This window comes from Hibiscus syriacus, unplaced genomic scaffold (genome assembly GCF_006381635.1).
Source record: "Hibiscus syriacus cultivar Baekdansim isolate YM2019G1 unplaced genomic scaffold, ASM638163v2 tig00111843_pilon, whole genome shotgun sequence".
Classification (NCBI taxonomy): Eukaryota; Viridiplantae; Streptophyta; class Magnoliopsida; order Malvales; family Malvaceae; genus Hibiscus; species Hibiscus syriacus.
In genome coordinates, this window is record NW_024063198.1 from 1,035,729 (window position 1) to 1,052,348 (window position 16,620).

The 16,620-nt window shown below is 36.0% G+C and overlaps 1 pseudogene; it reads left to right on the top strand.

The window, feature by feature from the left end:
• Positions 1 to 15,435: 15,435 nt before the first annotated feature.
• The window catches only part of LOC120172169, a 28,598-nt pseudogene continuing 27,413 nt past the window's right edge, over positions 15,436 to 16,620 (top strand).

The window sequence follows — 16,620 nt, forward strand, 5'->3', positions numbered from 1 at the left end:
AAGTCAAATTACGACCAACCGATTTGACTTCCAAAATTCAAGAAAAATAGTCTTCAAATCAACATGTACCTTTTGAGTTGAAGATGTACTAACTTTTAAGGGAATGATCGATTGCCAATACAACTCCCAGAGAATCGAAGAATACAATATGAAGGTATGAAGATCAAGACTCAATTCTCACGATTATAATTGAGTTTCGTAAAAATTTTGTCATAGTGATTTTTTAGCTAAGCATGGATTGGATCATGCTTAGTATTGTGAAAAAGAAAATAATGAAAGAAAATAAAAAAAAGAATAGTGAAGATGAGAGAAAAGCAGAACTTCAATAATGAACCAAGGAAAAAAATTCAATATGTCTTTCAACTATTGAACCTAAGGGGTATTTATAACTAGAGAGTTCTAAGTAAATAAAATAACTAATTTTGAAAGAAAATAATCAAACTAAAAATTATACTAAGAGTTATAAGTAAATAAAATAATCAAACTAAAAATCCTAAATTTACAAGGTTTATTACAAAAGGTAAAAATAAACATTCAAGTCTTGTAGTCTTGGTTGAATTCTTCATCATCTTTTAGATAACCTTGTCACAAGTAAATTCCAAATTAAATATTCAAAATAATTCTGATTGTATTCTAGAATATACTAATTGGACCTTCGTAATATACTCAATTATTGGGCTAATTAATCCAATGAAACTCCTATTCAAAATAAATCCAAAAGGAAACAAATTAGTAATATCCAAGCGACAAATTAGGAGTAAATAATAATAAAAATATGCATTATTCAACACTTATCAACCATCTTTCATTAATGGAGTTTACGTATAATAATAGTTTTCAGTCGAACATTCAGACGGCTCCGTATAAGGCCTTATATGGGTGCAAGTGTAGAAATCTCTTATGTTGGACAGAGTATTCAGATAGTGGGTCCCGACTTCATCAGGAAAATTGAAGAGAAGTTTTGGTTAATTCAAAGGTGGTTGAGAGAGGCCTTAAATAGATAGAGATCTTATACAGATCTGAAGCATAAGGATATTGAGTTTGCAATGGGAGACAAGGTGTTCCTCAAGGTTTTCTTATGGAAGAAAGTAATTCATTTTGGGCACATGAAGAAGTTGACCCCGCACTTCATGGGACCTTACGAGGTACTAGAGAGAGTTAGACCAGTGGCTCACCAGTTAGCTTTACCACCAAAGTCGGAATGCATCCACAACGTGTTTCACGTGTCTATGCTTAAGACATACCGCTCTGACCCTTCCAATGTCATACCCCTAGAACATATCAAAATGAGCTAAGACGTGACTTACGAGGAAGAGTCAATCAGGACCTTAACAAGAGATATTAATGATATAAGGAACAAGAGAATCCCACTAGTGAAGGTTCTGTGGAGGAACAATGGTATAGAGAAAGCAATGTGGGAGGTCAAAGAGGATATGGAGCTATATTATCCACACATCTTTTACCTAGAAAATTTTTGAGGACAAAATTTCTAATTAGGATGGGAGATTTTTAACACACAAAATCCTGAGTTCATAGTTTCACGATAACCAAGAGGGTTTACATAAGTCCATTAGCCTTGTAGAGAAGCTTGGTTCAAATGGGTGTTGGTTTTGGATTAGTTTGGGCCCAATAGATGATGAAAAAGGCATTTTTGATTTGTGACCAAAGCTGGAAGGACCAAGGAAGTAATTTACCCATTTTATATTAGAAATGATTAAATCCTTTAAATGTTGGTAAGGTCATGGCATGGCCTCTTTCCCAGCCCCCACAATAACTTTGTCAATATCCTCATCTCTTTCAACGCTCTTTTTCTTGTTGTTCATGGATCAAAGATGAAAACTTTATAGGCCTTTTCAACTATTATGACCTATCAAAGGCAAGAACAATAACTTGTAACACCCTAATCCAATATGACACAAAGTCGGTCGATTATAATGTCACATAGGACTACCAGAGTGGCTAACCCAAAAATTTTCTTTAAGAACCTTTGCAAATAATTAGTTTAAAACCAATCAAAGTAAAGTAAATCAAACATATCTAAATAGAGTTTACATCGGGGAGCTCTAAAAATAAGTATATCAAAATAGTACAATTTAGTATTTAAAATAAAGTTATGACTCGAGTATATGATGGTTTATGAATAATTCATCCCCTCCAAGAATAAAACTCAAGATGTTCTTTGCTGCTCGAACTGTCTGAAACGTTTTTTGTGTGATAGGCTCCTCAAATGCTCCTCTTAAAGACCTGTGCATGATAATAAATTTTAAACATTGAAATCACTAGCCCAGTGCCACACTAACAACTAAACCATACTAAAAGTGTTCATTAAATGATCATGCTATCGAGTGCAATAAAGAAAGTGAGTATACTCTTATACTTCACACTACTCTAGGGTAGACATCATAGTATGGACGGAGGGTTACACATCTCGAGAAACGCACCCCTCTGGTCTACCTAGGGTGAGGTCCAGAATCTCTAAATCAGAAACAACACCCAACTAACCCACCCCTCTCAGGTGTTCATGTCTCGTACCCTTGTTAATCATCAAAGTACCTCAAAAACTTGCTTGAGGATATTCAGATAATCTATACTTTGAAACTATTGTCATCAGCTTGAGTGACTCGGGTGTACTGAGCGTTTTCCTGAGCACCATCCAAGGCTAGTTTTGTATCATCCTAATGGTATTATTTTTTATTGTGATTTCATATTATCAAGTGTTCTCACTTGTAGTTTCATTCCTCGGTGTTTTAGTGTTCTTCAGTCCCTAAATATTACTTCTAAATCCATTGGGCTTCTTGCCCAAAAATGTATGATGATGGTATAGATACTCTCCCTTGAGTATCGATACTATAGGGTTATATCAAGCTAAGAAGGGTGGGTAGTATCGATACTATTAGTCTAGTATTGAAACTCCTGAACTAAGATATCGATATTTTCTGATGTATCAATACCACATTTTGCTTCGATGTTTTGAAAATACATTGGTATCGATACTCCTAGTGGGAGTATTGATACTCTACCCTATGTATAGATACTGTAAGAATTATAGAAATATATGAATATCCTTTAATTAAGGGATTCTGTAAATATTCTACAATCTCTTGTTTTAAGGGATCATATCTCCTAGGAATAGTATTTTTCCTTTCTTAGAGTTTCTTACTTTAGAGAGATGATTTGTATATAAATATTTAATATGTCCTATTGAAAAGAATAATAGATTACAGAGAATTTCTCTGATTTCTACATCGTATCAGCTTAGGTTACGGTTTCTTTCCAACCTAGACCATGTCTGCAACTTCTTCTCCTACATCTCATTCATTAACTCAGGAGATTATTTCAAATCCAGAAAATCTTTCTGATTCTAACACTCAAATAGAATCATCTGGTCTGGTTATTACATGCCATCGATTGAATGGCAACAATTTTCTTGAATAGTCCCAATCGGTTTAAATTTTTCTCTTAGGCAGAGAAAGATTGGGCTATGTTACTGGTGAAATCCAGAAGCATGCTACGACTGACATTGTTTTTTCTAAGTGGATGCGTGACAATGGTCAGGTTATGACTTGGCTCCTCAATTCCATGATCCCGAGTATCAGCAGAAATTTTCTTCTGTACAACATAGCCGCTGAAATCTAGAGTGCAGTCCGCGAAACATACTCCATCACTGATAATATTGCCGAGTTATATCACATTGAAGATCAAGCATCCACTCTCAAATAGGGAACCATGCCTGTCACTCTATACTACAATACCTTAACGGCCTTTGGCAACAATTAGATTTGAATGCACAACATGATTGGGCAGATCCAAGAGATGCTACCCTTTACCAGAAAATTATAACTCAGCGAAGACTTTTTCAATTTCTCCAAGGCTTAAACAAGGAATTTGACGAGGTTTGTGGCCGAGTACTGGCTATTTCTCCTCTTTCCTCCCTTCGAGAGGCTTTCACTATTGTCAAGAAGAAAGAAAGTCATCGGTGTATGATGCTGCCTGATGAACCATATTCCACTCCTGAAGATCTGCCTTACTCATCAATCATCTAATACTTCGAAACAGGGGAGACCTTGGTGTGAACATTGGAAAAAGCCCGGCAACTCTAAAGAGAAGTGTTGGAAGATTCATGGTAAACCTCAGGACTGGAAGTCTAAGACCTCTCAAGATAATAAATCTAGCCTAGTCGCTGCCAACTCTGTCACTCGCTTCACCAAAGAACATATTGCTAAACTTCAGAAACTGTTTGAAAAGTTTCAGGGGCCTTGTGAAAGTAATTTGGTCATAAAAGAACCAGACGGTAACCCTTATCCTACAACTTTTTTATCCTCTCAGTTAACTCCTAATTGGATCCTCGATTCTGGTGCAACGGATCATATGACTGGTAATAAGGAGTTATTTTATAATTTTTTCCCAAATGTCAGTAAGGCAATTAAAATGGCTGATGGTTCCATGTGCAAAATAGAAGGTCATGGCACTGTGGTTCTCAATGAACATATGATGCTTAAAATGTTCTCTTTGTACCAACTTTGGCTTGCAATCTGATTTCAGTTCGTAAACTTTCCATCGACTTGCACTGCTCTGCAATTTTTACTGATATTGATTGTACTTTGCAGGCACTGAACTCGAAGAAGATGATTGGCAAGGTCGGCTTGCAGAATGGCCTCTACATCCTCCCTTCATCTACTACAATCGAGATCTCTAAATCGTTCACCGCTTTAGAACAAAATGATATTGTTATGCTATGGCACTTTTGTTTAGGCCATCCTAGTTTCCATTATCTTGCAAAGTTGTTTCCTGCTCTATTCATTAATAAAAAGCCAACTTCCTTTTCTTGCAAAGTTTTCTCTCTTGCAAAACACACTAAATCATCTTATTCTCCTTCTAAATACAAACCTTCTCACCCTTTTACCTTGATCCACAGTGATATTTGGGGTCATTCTCGGGTGAAGAATGTTGATAACTGTAAGTGGTTTATCACTTTCATTGATGATCACAGTAAGATAACTTGGACTTATTTTCTCAAAGATAAATCTGAAATTACTGGTGTTTTTGCTCAATTTTATAACATGGTTCTCACTCAATTTGGAATCAAAATCCAGCTCTTTAAATCTGATAATGGTAGTGAATTTTTTGCTAAGTCTTTGGGTGCTTTTTTCAGGGAAAAGGGTATAGTTCGACTTAGTTCTTGTGTTGGAACCCCACAACAAAACGGCGTTGCCGAAAGGAAAAATAGACACCTCCTTGAAGTTACTTGTTCACTTCTATTTACCACTAATGTTCCAAAATATTTGTGGGGGGAAACCTTATTAACTGCCACATATTTAATCAACCGAATGCCTAGTAAGATTTTACACTTTAAAACACCTCAATCTATATTTTTGCAATACTTTCCACATTTTAAACATATATCCTCCATTCTACCTCTTAAAATCTTTGGATGTACTGTGTTATCCAAAACATTGCTACTAATAAGTCTAAGTTAGATCCTTAGTCTATAAAGTGTGTATTGGTTGGGTATTTTTCACTCAAGAAGGGTTATAAATACTATCATCCTCCTTCTAAAAGATTTTTCAGCACTATGGATATCACTTTTTATGAGCAGGATCCTTATTTCATTCAGGCTAAAATTCAGGGGGAGACATGGAGAGATTTTTAGCCATATCAGGTATCTCCACCACTTTTCATTCTCAACCTTCAGAATTGCCATCATCCTTGTCTTTACCTATAGATTTTTCATCTGTAACTACTCTCATTGATCCACCGGTAGTACCTATCACTACTTCACCCATACCCACTTTAAATAACCTTCCTGAAAATACACCTACTCCTATTCAAAATCTTCCACAAACAACACCAATCAAACAGCTTTATTTCTATACAAGGAAAAGAAAACACATTTCTGAGGTTGTTTTGCAATCTGATTCTTGACGAGAATTGGATTTGGGTCCAGCTGCCGAAATAGAAGAAGAAATCAGTAAGTCTATTTCCACTACTCTAGATGACTTCTCTTTTTCTATTAAAAAATGGGTTAGACATTGCATCAAGCATCCTATTGAAAAATTTACTAGTTATAATTTTCTGATTCCTTCTTTTCAAGCATTTACAGCAACCTTGGATAAAGAATAGGTTCCCACAAGCATAACTGAAGCTCTAAAGGATTCTAAATGGAGAAGGGCTATTGAAGAGGAAATTTTTGCACTCGAGAAAAATGCTACTTGGACTATTACAGACCTTCCTCAAGGAAAAAGGGTTGTTGGTTGTAAATGGATCTTTGCTGTAAAGAATAACTCCAATGGTAGCATCCAACGATACAAAGCGAGACTAGTGGGCAAAGGTTTTACGCAAACATATGGGATAGATTTCACAGAAACTTTTGCACCTGTGGCGAAGCTGAATACTGTTCGAGTACTCCTAAGTTTGGCTGTAAATTGCGATTGGCAATTACACCAACTTGATGTAAAAAACAGTTTTCTTAATGGCCAGCTAGAAGAAGAAGTCTATATGAAAATGCCACCTGGTTTACAGTCTGTTAAAGGTAGCAATAAGGTTTGCAAGTTCAACAAATCTCTATACGGGTTAAAACAATCACCCAGAGCTTAGTTCGAGAGGTTCGCTAAAGTCATCCTACAAAACGGCTACAAGCAGTCCCTCGTCGATCATACTCTTTTCATCAAGGTAACTTCTACAAATAAGAAAGCTATCCTTATTGTGTACTTGGACGACATAATTCTTACCGGAGATGATGAAGAAGAGATTAGCAATTTGAAGAAGTTGTTAAATAAGGAATTCGAAACCAAGGAATTGGAAAAGCTAAGGTATTTTTAAGAATGGAGGTGGCAAGATCAAAAGAAGGACTTGTGATCAACCAAAGAAAATATGTACTTGATTTACTCAAAGAAACTGGTTTTCTTGGTTGTAAGCCGAATGATACATCAATGGAGGCAAGCTTGAAATTTAACAAAGAAGATGGGTCCTTAGTAGACAAAGAGAAATTTCAAAGATTAATTGGGAAACTAATTTATTTATCCTTGACAAGGCCAGATACAGCATTTCTTATAAATGTGATAAGTCAACACATGACTAATCCTACTAAAGAGCATATGGCAGCAGCAAATAGAATTCTCAAGTACTTGAAGAAAACTCCAGGACACAGTTTAATGTTTAAGAAGACACAAGACAAAACTATTAAGTTCTTTACATATTCTAGTTGGGCCAGAAACCTTACTGAAAGGAGATCCACTAGTGGCTACTGCACCTTTGTTTGGGGAAACCTTACAATTTGGAGAAGTAAGAAACAATTTGTCGTTTCAAGAAGTAGTGTTGAAGATGAATTCAGAGCACTACCATTGGGAATATGCGAAGGAATTTGGCTACTTAAACTACTGAAAGAACTTGTCACTAATCAAGAGGATCACTTTGAAGTTTTGTGTGATAATCAATATGATATTCAAATTGCCAAGAACCTAGTTCAACATGATCGGACAAAGCATGTTGAGATTGATAGGCATTTTATTGTTGATCAAGTTAATAAAAAGACAACCACACTTTCATACATTCCTTCAGAAGAACAAGTTGCAGACATTCTTACTAAGGCTTTGCCAAAGACTGTTTTCAATAAATTCCTATTCAAGCTGGGATTATACAATGTATATTCTCCAGCTTGAGAGGGAGTGTAAGAATTATAGAAATATATGATTATGTAAATATCCTTTAATTAAGGGATTCTGTAAATATTCTACAATCCCTTATTTTAAGGTATCATTCTTCTAGGATTAGTATTTTTCCTTTCTTAGAGTTTTCTACTTTAGAGAGATAATTTGTATATAAATATGTAAGCTGTCCTATTAAAAAGAATAAGAGATTACAAAGAATTACTCTGATTTCTACAGATACTACCATGATTATTGATACCAAAATAGCCTACTAGAATATGTTAAATTTACCCAGTATCGATACTACTCCTCGATTATCAAAACCTAACCAACAATATTGATACTCTTTGGATGAATATTGATATTTCTCTTCTCAAACTCTTTTGATTTTAAGTTAGTTTACGACCAGTATCGATACTTGACCGTAGAAATGCCTATTTGAACACGTGAAGACTCCCAAAACCATCCCAAAGGCCCTATTGAGTTTCCTAAACATTCTTAAAATCTTACTATGAAAGAATGGAACATGATAGGTCTTGAAACATGCTAAAAACATCGATTACTTTAATCTACCATGAATGCTCATTTATCCTTTTCAACACAAGACATTCTAGCTAGATGCATTCTAATGACTCAAAAATGGTATGAAAGAGTTGTGAATATATTACATTATTTTCCTACCTACTGGAAACTCCCTCAACTCAACCAAGGGGTAATTTATCTTTTCTTTAGCCTTGGAGCTTTCTCTCACCTGTTTCACTAATCAAGGTCAAGTTAAATGAGTTACTAACTTATTTAAAGACTAAAAAAAATTGGATATGATTTTAAACCTCTAAAAATATATTGTGATCACTAAAAAAACCCTAAACCCACCTTAAACCCCTATTTAGGTATCCACATGGCCAAGCCTCATAATAGGAAGCTTGAAAGGTTGGGATTTTGTTTCTTACCTTAGAAATTCTAAAATGTGATTAAAATCTAAAAGTATCCACCTTTGCACAAATGTTGGAAGAGAATGAGCTAGGATAATGAAGAAGATGGAGTATGGGACAAGGAGAGCTAGAAATAAGGGGAAAGAGATAGTAGGTAAACAAATTACATCACTCTTATTAAAACCAATCGGATTTTAGAAAAATTTAGGGGTAAACTACTATATTGGTCCCTCCAATCTTCATTAAAGTATAAGAATATGCTTCTTAAGTCTAGTTGGGATCAACTCCAACTCATTGGAAGCCCAATCTAACCCCAAAAAATTTAAATGAGTGTTACAACTCTCCCATCCTAAAAAGAAATTTTGTCCTCGAAATTTACTTGGATAAAATAGATACAGGAGCTGAAACTGCATATCCTCTTCGAGTTCCCATATTGCTTCTTTTACACCATGATTCCTTAATAGAATCTTTACTAAGGGAATCTTCTAGCTCCTAAGTTCTTTTACATCTCTTGTCAGAATCCTTATCGATTTCTCCTCATAAGTTATGTCTTGGCTCATCTTGATTTGTTCTAATGGTATGGTGTGGGAAGGGTCTGAACAATACCTCCTAACCATGGATATATAGAACACATTATGAATACGCTCTAATTTTGAGGGTAAGGCCAATTGATAAGCTACGAGTCCTACCCTCTCAAATACCTCATACGGCCCTATGAAATGCAAGGTGAACTTTTCTTTGCATACAAACCAAAATACTTTCTTCCACAGAGACACATTGAGGAACAAAATTTGTCTCCCACATCAAACTCAATATCCTTATGTTTGAAGTCCGCATACGAACTCTGCCTATCGAAAGCTTCCTTCAATCGAATTTAAATTAACCGAACATTTTATTTGGTTTCTCTAATCAAATTTGAGCCCACTATCTTTCAGTCACTAAGTTTTGTCCAACAAACTGAGTTCTACACTTGCATCCATATAAAGCATCATATGGAGCCATTTGGATACTATATTGGTAGTTATTGTTATACACAAACTCTACTAAGAAAAATTTCCTCCAAACTACCCTTAAGGTTTAAAATGGTGAACCTAAACATTTCCTATAGAATCTAAATTACACGCTTAGATTATCCATCTGTCTAGGGGTGGAACGAGGTGATAAACTGAAGTTTGATGCCTAAGGATTCATGGAGAGCTTTCCAAAACCAGGAAGTAAAATAAGAATCTTTATATAAAATGATCGATTTTGACACCCCATGAACCTCACAATCTTGTCGCGGACGTACAACTGTGCTAGCTTTTCTAAGGCGTAATCCATCTGAAATAGTAGAAAGTGAGTAGTCTTGGTCAAACAGTCAACTATCACTCTCATTGTGTTGTTCCTCTGTCTAATCATTGGTAACCCCATCACAAAGTCCATAGTCACTCTGTCAAATTTCTACTAAGGTATTTAAATCAGCTGGAACTTGGTGTTTAACTTTGACCTGCTGACATACTAAGCACCTAACAACGAACTAAACAATTCCCTCTTAATACCCGACCACCAGTATAATTATCGGAGCTCTTTGTACATCTTATTACTACCTAGATGAACTGAGAGTAGACAATAATGTACTTCATGGAGGATCTTGCTATGTAATTATTCATCTGTGGGTATACATAATCGACCTCTAAAGAATAGTACGTCCTCATCGCGCAACTCATTACCCGAGGCCTCACCTCGATAGACTTGCTCCATGTGAGCCCTTAGGAAATTATTGAAACTTTTCAACCTCTTAAACTCACTCACTAACTCAAGTTTCACTCGTAACTCGGCCAATAACCTGCTATCACTAGATAAACTTAAGTGTGCTAACAATATCCTCAACTCTAACATCGACTTCCTACTCAAAGCAACAGTGAAATGTTTGCCTTCCCTAGGTGGTAGTCGATCATATAGTCATAATCCTTTAGTAACTAAACCTATCTAGATTGCCTCAAATTTAACTCCATATGTATAAGTAGATACTTAAGGCTTTTATGATCAGTGAAGATATGACACTTCTCGCCAAACAAGTAGGGCCTCCAAATCTTAAGTACAAAACCTAATACCTGCAAGCTATAAATAATGAGTAGGGTAATTACGCTCGTGAGGCTTGAGTCGATGGGATGCATAGGCTACCACTTTCCCTTTTTGCATCAAAATGCAATCAAGTCCATTTGACGAGGCATCGCTAAACATGGTGAAGTCTTTCCACTACTCTGGTTAGGTTAAGATCAGTGCTTTAGTCAAAATAGATGTCAACTGTTTGAAACTCCTCTGTTGCTTCTCACCCTATACAAATGATAGTCCCTTCTAAATTAACTTAGTCGTCAGGGCATCTATCATAGAGAAACCCTTTATGAACCGACGATAGTACTCGATAATACCTAAAAATTTGTTCATCTTGGTCACATTCTTTAGTTGTTCCCACTTTAATACAGCCTAAATTTTTTTATGGTTAACTCGATTACCATCTACTGCCACTACATGCCCTAGAAAAGAAACCTAAGATAACCAAAACTCACATTTTCTCAAACTTGGAGAATAACTGATGATCTTAGAGGATGTACACAACTATGTCGATGTGTCGGTCATGCTCTTCCTTTGATCGCTAATATACCAAGATGTCATCTATAAAGACCATCATGAACTAGTCCAAGTATGGGTGAAAGACTCTATTCATTAGATCCATGAATGTCACCGAAGCGTTGGTGAGTTCAAACAGTATTACAAGGAACTAATAGTGACCATACCTTGTCCTAAATGTTATGTTGGCTATATCAGCATCCTTAACCTTCAACTGATAGTATTCAGACCTCATATATATCTTGGAGAACACGTACACTCTCTTAAGTTGGTTGAAGAGGTCATTGATTCTCATAAGGGGATAAAAACTCTTGATTTTTAACTTATTTAGTTATAGACAGTCAATTTACAGCCTCATCGACCCATTCTTCTTTTTAACAAAGAGAGTTAATGCTCCCTATAGAGAAATACTTGGTCAAATGAAATCTTTCTCCAATAAATCTTGAATTTGAGCTTTTAACTCCTTTAGTTCTGTCGGTGCCATGCGATATGGGGCAACAGACACTGGAGCAGATCTTGTCATCACCTCAATACCAAACTCTAGCTGTCGAACTAGTGGTAGTCTTGAAAACTCCTCCAGAAATACGTCTGGAAAGTCTCAAACTATCAGGATATCCTTAGGTTTTGGAACTGTAACTCGAGTGTCGATTATGTGAGCCAAGAAAGTTTCACAACCCTGATCTATCATCTTTTGTGTCCTTATGGTTGACATAATCCTTGTAAACTCTGGCTTCTTGTTCAATATCACAACATTTGTTCCATTGACCTTCTTGAGTTTAAGTTGTGAAAACTCCATAAAAAGAATGTGTTTTTAGTCTTTTAACTTAAGTTATTGTTTGCCTAAACAATATTGTCATGGCATATTAGTTGCATTTAGGTCATATTTGCATATGGTGGATAAGTTTTGCTTAGGCAAGATTTATTTGGCTTAACTGATGCTGTTGAGAATAAAGGGATTTTGTGGGTTTTGTGTGTGTAGGAAATGACTCAGGAAGAACATTTCAGCCATGACAAAACATTTCGCTATGGCCAGTGGAACACAGAAGACAAAGACAGTAAGGAACAAATTTTTTTTTGCCAAGGCAAGATTTATCTTGCAAGTCTGATGCGGATCTGACGAACTGTCGATGTCACCTGCCAACTAGGATTGACCTCACGTGAAATCAAGCCCTTCAAGAAATTGACCACCTCCAGCCGCCTTTCTATCTATAGCATGGATAAGTCAACACGAGTATTTAAGAAATATCTAATGACATAAAACCCTAAGAATTCCCATTATAAATACCCTATAATAGCCACCCTGAAGAGGAGGCAACGAGAATATTTACCTTAGGCATGGAGTAAGCCGCTACAGTACCTTACCTTTCACCATTCCCCAACTCAATTATCCTTGGTGCCCTCCAAAGCCAGACTATAGTGGAGCGATGGTCAGGCCTCGAGAGAGGCTGGCTGCAAGAGCAGACGTAGTGCTGGTCAGAGTTATCATGGCAGAGCCCATGTTTGGGAGTCGTTCTTCCTTTGTTCTAAATTTCTTTAATCTGTTTTGGGCATGTACTTAAAAATGATACTTTTGGATGATACTTTTTCCACACCATGATTTGCTTTACTTGGTGATGATTTTTGTTTTTTTGAGATGATTATTTGATGGTTAATGAATGATGCATTATGATTTTACTTAGTTTGTTTTGTTCATTGTTTTAACATTTTTCCTTGACACTTTAAGAGCTTTTGAGAGATTGCCTCGTTCCTAGACGAAACATTTCTAGACTTTGTAAGAGCTTTCGAGATATTTTCATTTTTCTACAAATTGATTCTTAGATTCAAGATAATTAAGATAGATCTACGTGAACAATGGAATAGATTTGGGATGGTGACGTTCTAACCCGCCTTAGAGATAAGGAGATAGTTTCAATAGACTAAAAGGGATAAATGCTTGAGTAGGATATACGACTATAGTTCAAGATGAGAGGTATTACCGCAACAACAGTCTGAAAAACCATGGGTTATAGCTCACATCGAGTAGTATTGCCATAACAACCGTCCTAAAATACTCCAGTAATCATGTTGGGCAGCCTAAGCATATCATAACAAATCCTTCTAGACTTAGAATAATTTATTGCCATAGCAAAACCAACCAAAGTGCTCTATGAAAAGTCTAAATATGTGAGGTTATTTGGAATACATTTGAATCAACATTTTTATTTACCTTGGCTATTTTTATTTGTTACTCATACATATTTTCTTTGTCTCGACTATACTTTTTTGCAACTAAACTTCACAATATTCTCTTGCTTCAGCAATACTTTGTCACCTCTTTGTATAACCTATTACTAATTATTTCTTCGTTTTGACAAGAATTCAGGGACTAACTCGTGACACCTAGTTCTAGCTATGGAAAAACATCAAAATCCCTACAATCCCTAAGGAGACGATAACTCACTTACCCTTTATTACTTGATTTGACTGTGTACACTTGCACAGTTTTTACCTTAGCATACACATTTACAAGCAATCAAGTTTTTGGCGTCATTGTCGGGGATTGGAAATTGACGAAATGTTGATAATTTTTTCCATAACTACTTTTTTATTTCTTGACACATCTTATTTAGTTAGTTTAACTTGTTTATTTTTTTAATTTCTTTTGAAGGTTTTTATGGTTACATGACCTTAAGATCTGCTGGTGAACCACTAGAACCATTCGACCCTGAGATCGATCAGTCATTCAGACAAAGATGACTTAACCAACGAGCCAGAAAGTATATAAATTGACTACAGTGTCAAGGAAACAACAATATGGGAGATCAGGCAGATCCCCGACGTCGCTGCAAATAATCTTCCTAGAGAAGTTGCAAGACCACGACCAATACTAGATCACTTGAATATGATTCTTGACGATCTCAATCTCAGTATCATGGCACCTGAAATATAGGCAACCCATTTTGAACTTAAATCGATGATGTTCAACATGCTAAACTCTATTGGTCTATTTGGTAGCTCACCTAATGAGGATGCTAGACAGCATGTTCGTGTCTTCCTTGATGTGTGAGATTCGTTCAAGTAACAAGGAGTGCATGAAGATTTGTTGAAGCTTAAATTTTTCCTTATTCTTTACGCGACCGAGCAAGAGTTTAGCTTAGTGGAGTCCCTTCAGGTTCAATAGAATCTTGGGCAGATTTATGTAAAAGCTTTCTCCTTCAATACAACTCGCCCAATATGAACAATCAGCTGCGCAATGACATTGCAAATTTTTGCCAAGACGATGATGAATCCATGAACGAATACTGAGACAGATATAAAAAATTGTTTCGCAAATGCGTAAACCACGGATTCCACGACTAGACTCTAGTCATGATGTTTTATAATGGAGTTAACGCAACTACTCGAATGATGTCGGATTCCTCAACAAATGGAACTTTACTTGATAAATCACCCGAGGAAGCCTTTGATATCCTCGACATGATAACAAATAACGACTATCAATTCCAGACTAAAAGGCTTGGGACCGGTAAAAAGAATCTGGAGCATATGAAATTGAGGGTAAGGATTTAGTCTGTGCCAACTTTATTCCATAACTAACATGTTAACAAATTTTGCAGCGTCCTAATGAGGTGAGAGAAGTTAATGAAACTAGTGTTGTATGCATTATTTGTTGTGGTAACCATCATGATAGTGAGTTTCCAGAAAACTAGAAATCCATAAATTTCGTGGGCAACTACAATAGAAGCAACAACAACCCATACTCTAATACATACAATCCTGGATGGCGACAACATCTAAATTTTTCATGGGGTAATCAAGGGACTAACAACAACAACAATGAAGGCAGTTATAATAGGCCATAACAACATAATTCGAAACATCAACATTTTTAGCAACAGCAGATGCCCTAGTAACATAATAAAGGTACAACTTATTCCTCTAATACAAACTCTAATTCTAACTCTTTGGAGGTTTCATTACAGGAATTTATGGCCTCAAAAAAAGATTTCATGGCTTAAACAAAGACCTTGATACATGAACACTCATCAACAATTAAGAACCAAGGTAATTTGTTACAAAGCCAAACAACTCTTTTACAAAGCCATAGTTCATCCTTGAGAACATTGGAGAACCAAGTGGGTCAAATTAACACGGCATTCATTCTCGCCTACAAGAAAGTATCCCTAGTGATATTGAAGTCACTAAACATCATGGAAAGGAAAAGTACAGTGTACTTACACTAAGTACTGGTACACAATTTAATCAAAATGATAAGTTTGGGGGAAACAACCAGAAAATTCTCACCGAGGCACTACCTAGAGGATCAAGCTGAAATTATTGAACAAAAGGGATTGCCTGAGGAGAAGGAAAATGATGAAGGTTCAGAAAGTCATCAAGTAGATAATGAGAAATTTATTGCCAAGGCAAAAGTTTTCTCGCCACCTATAGCAGATAAAGTCAGACCTCCTCAAAGGTTGAAAAAGCACAATGACGATATTCAGTTCAAGAAATTTGTTGATGTCCTTGACCAATTATATATTAATGCCCACTTGCTTAAAGCCTTCGAGCAGATGCCTTCCTATGCTAAATTCCTTAAGGAAATTATCATGAAGAAGAGGAAGGTAGAATAAATAGAAAATGTTGCCACGGTGATAAAATTCTACTCTGCATTAAGCAAACTTTCATCGAAGCAAAAAGATCATGGAAGCTTCATGATACCATGTTATATCGGTGACAACTTTGGATGAGCTCTTATCGACTTAGGGTCAAGCGTAAATTGTAATTCCATATTTTTAAAACTCAAAATATGTAAGCTTACCCAAAAATCATTATCTTACAGTTAGTTGACCGGTCATATATTCGTCCCAAAGGCAGAATTAAAGATGTCATTATAAAAGCGGACAAGTTTGTGTTTCCAGTTGACTTTCTCATTTTAGACTGTGAGGCTGATGAAACTGCACCCATCATTCTTAGGCGGCCTTTTTTAACTACTGGACGAATCCTAATAGACTACGAGAAAGGAGATTTCACGATGAGGGTGGGATATCAAAGTGTCACATCAATGTCTTCAACTCTATGAAGTATGTTGATGATTCAGAAGAATGTCATTGCATTAGAGACATGGAATCAATGGAGGAAGATGGAGAAACAAATCTCGGACAATACGAATTTTACTTATAGATTAGTATGATATTTTGTACCAAGACAAAAATTTTCTGACGCATGAACATAAAAATTTTGGCCCATACGAAAATTTTATAAATGAGGATTGTGAAAACTTTTGCCTCGACAAAAGTTTTTTGACTGAAGCAAATGACGAATTTCCTGATAATGAAGCCAAAGCGGGTATGGGGATAAATCAATGAATCATGAGGAACAGTCTAGTTTTCTTCAAGATAGACCATATATGTGATTTGAACCCTTGGACTTCAATGAATTCATTCCCTTAAAAT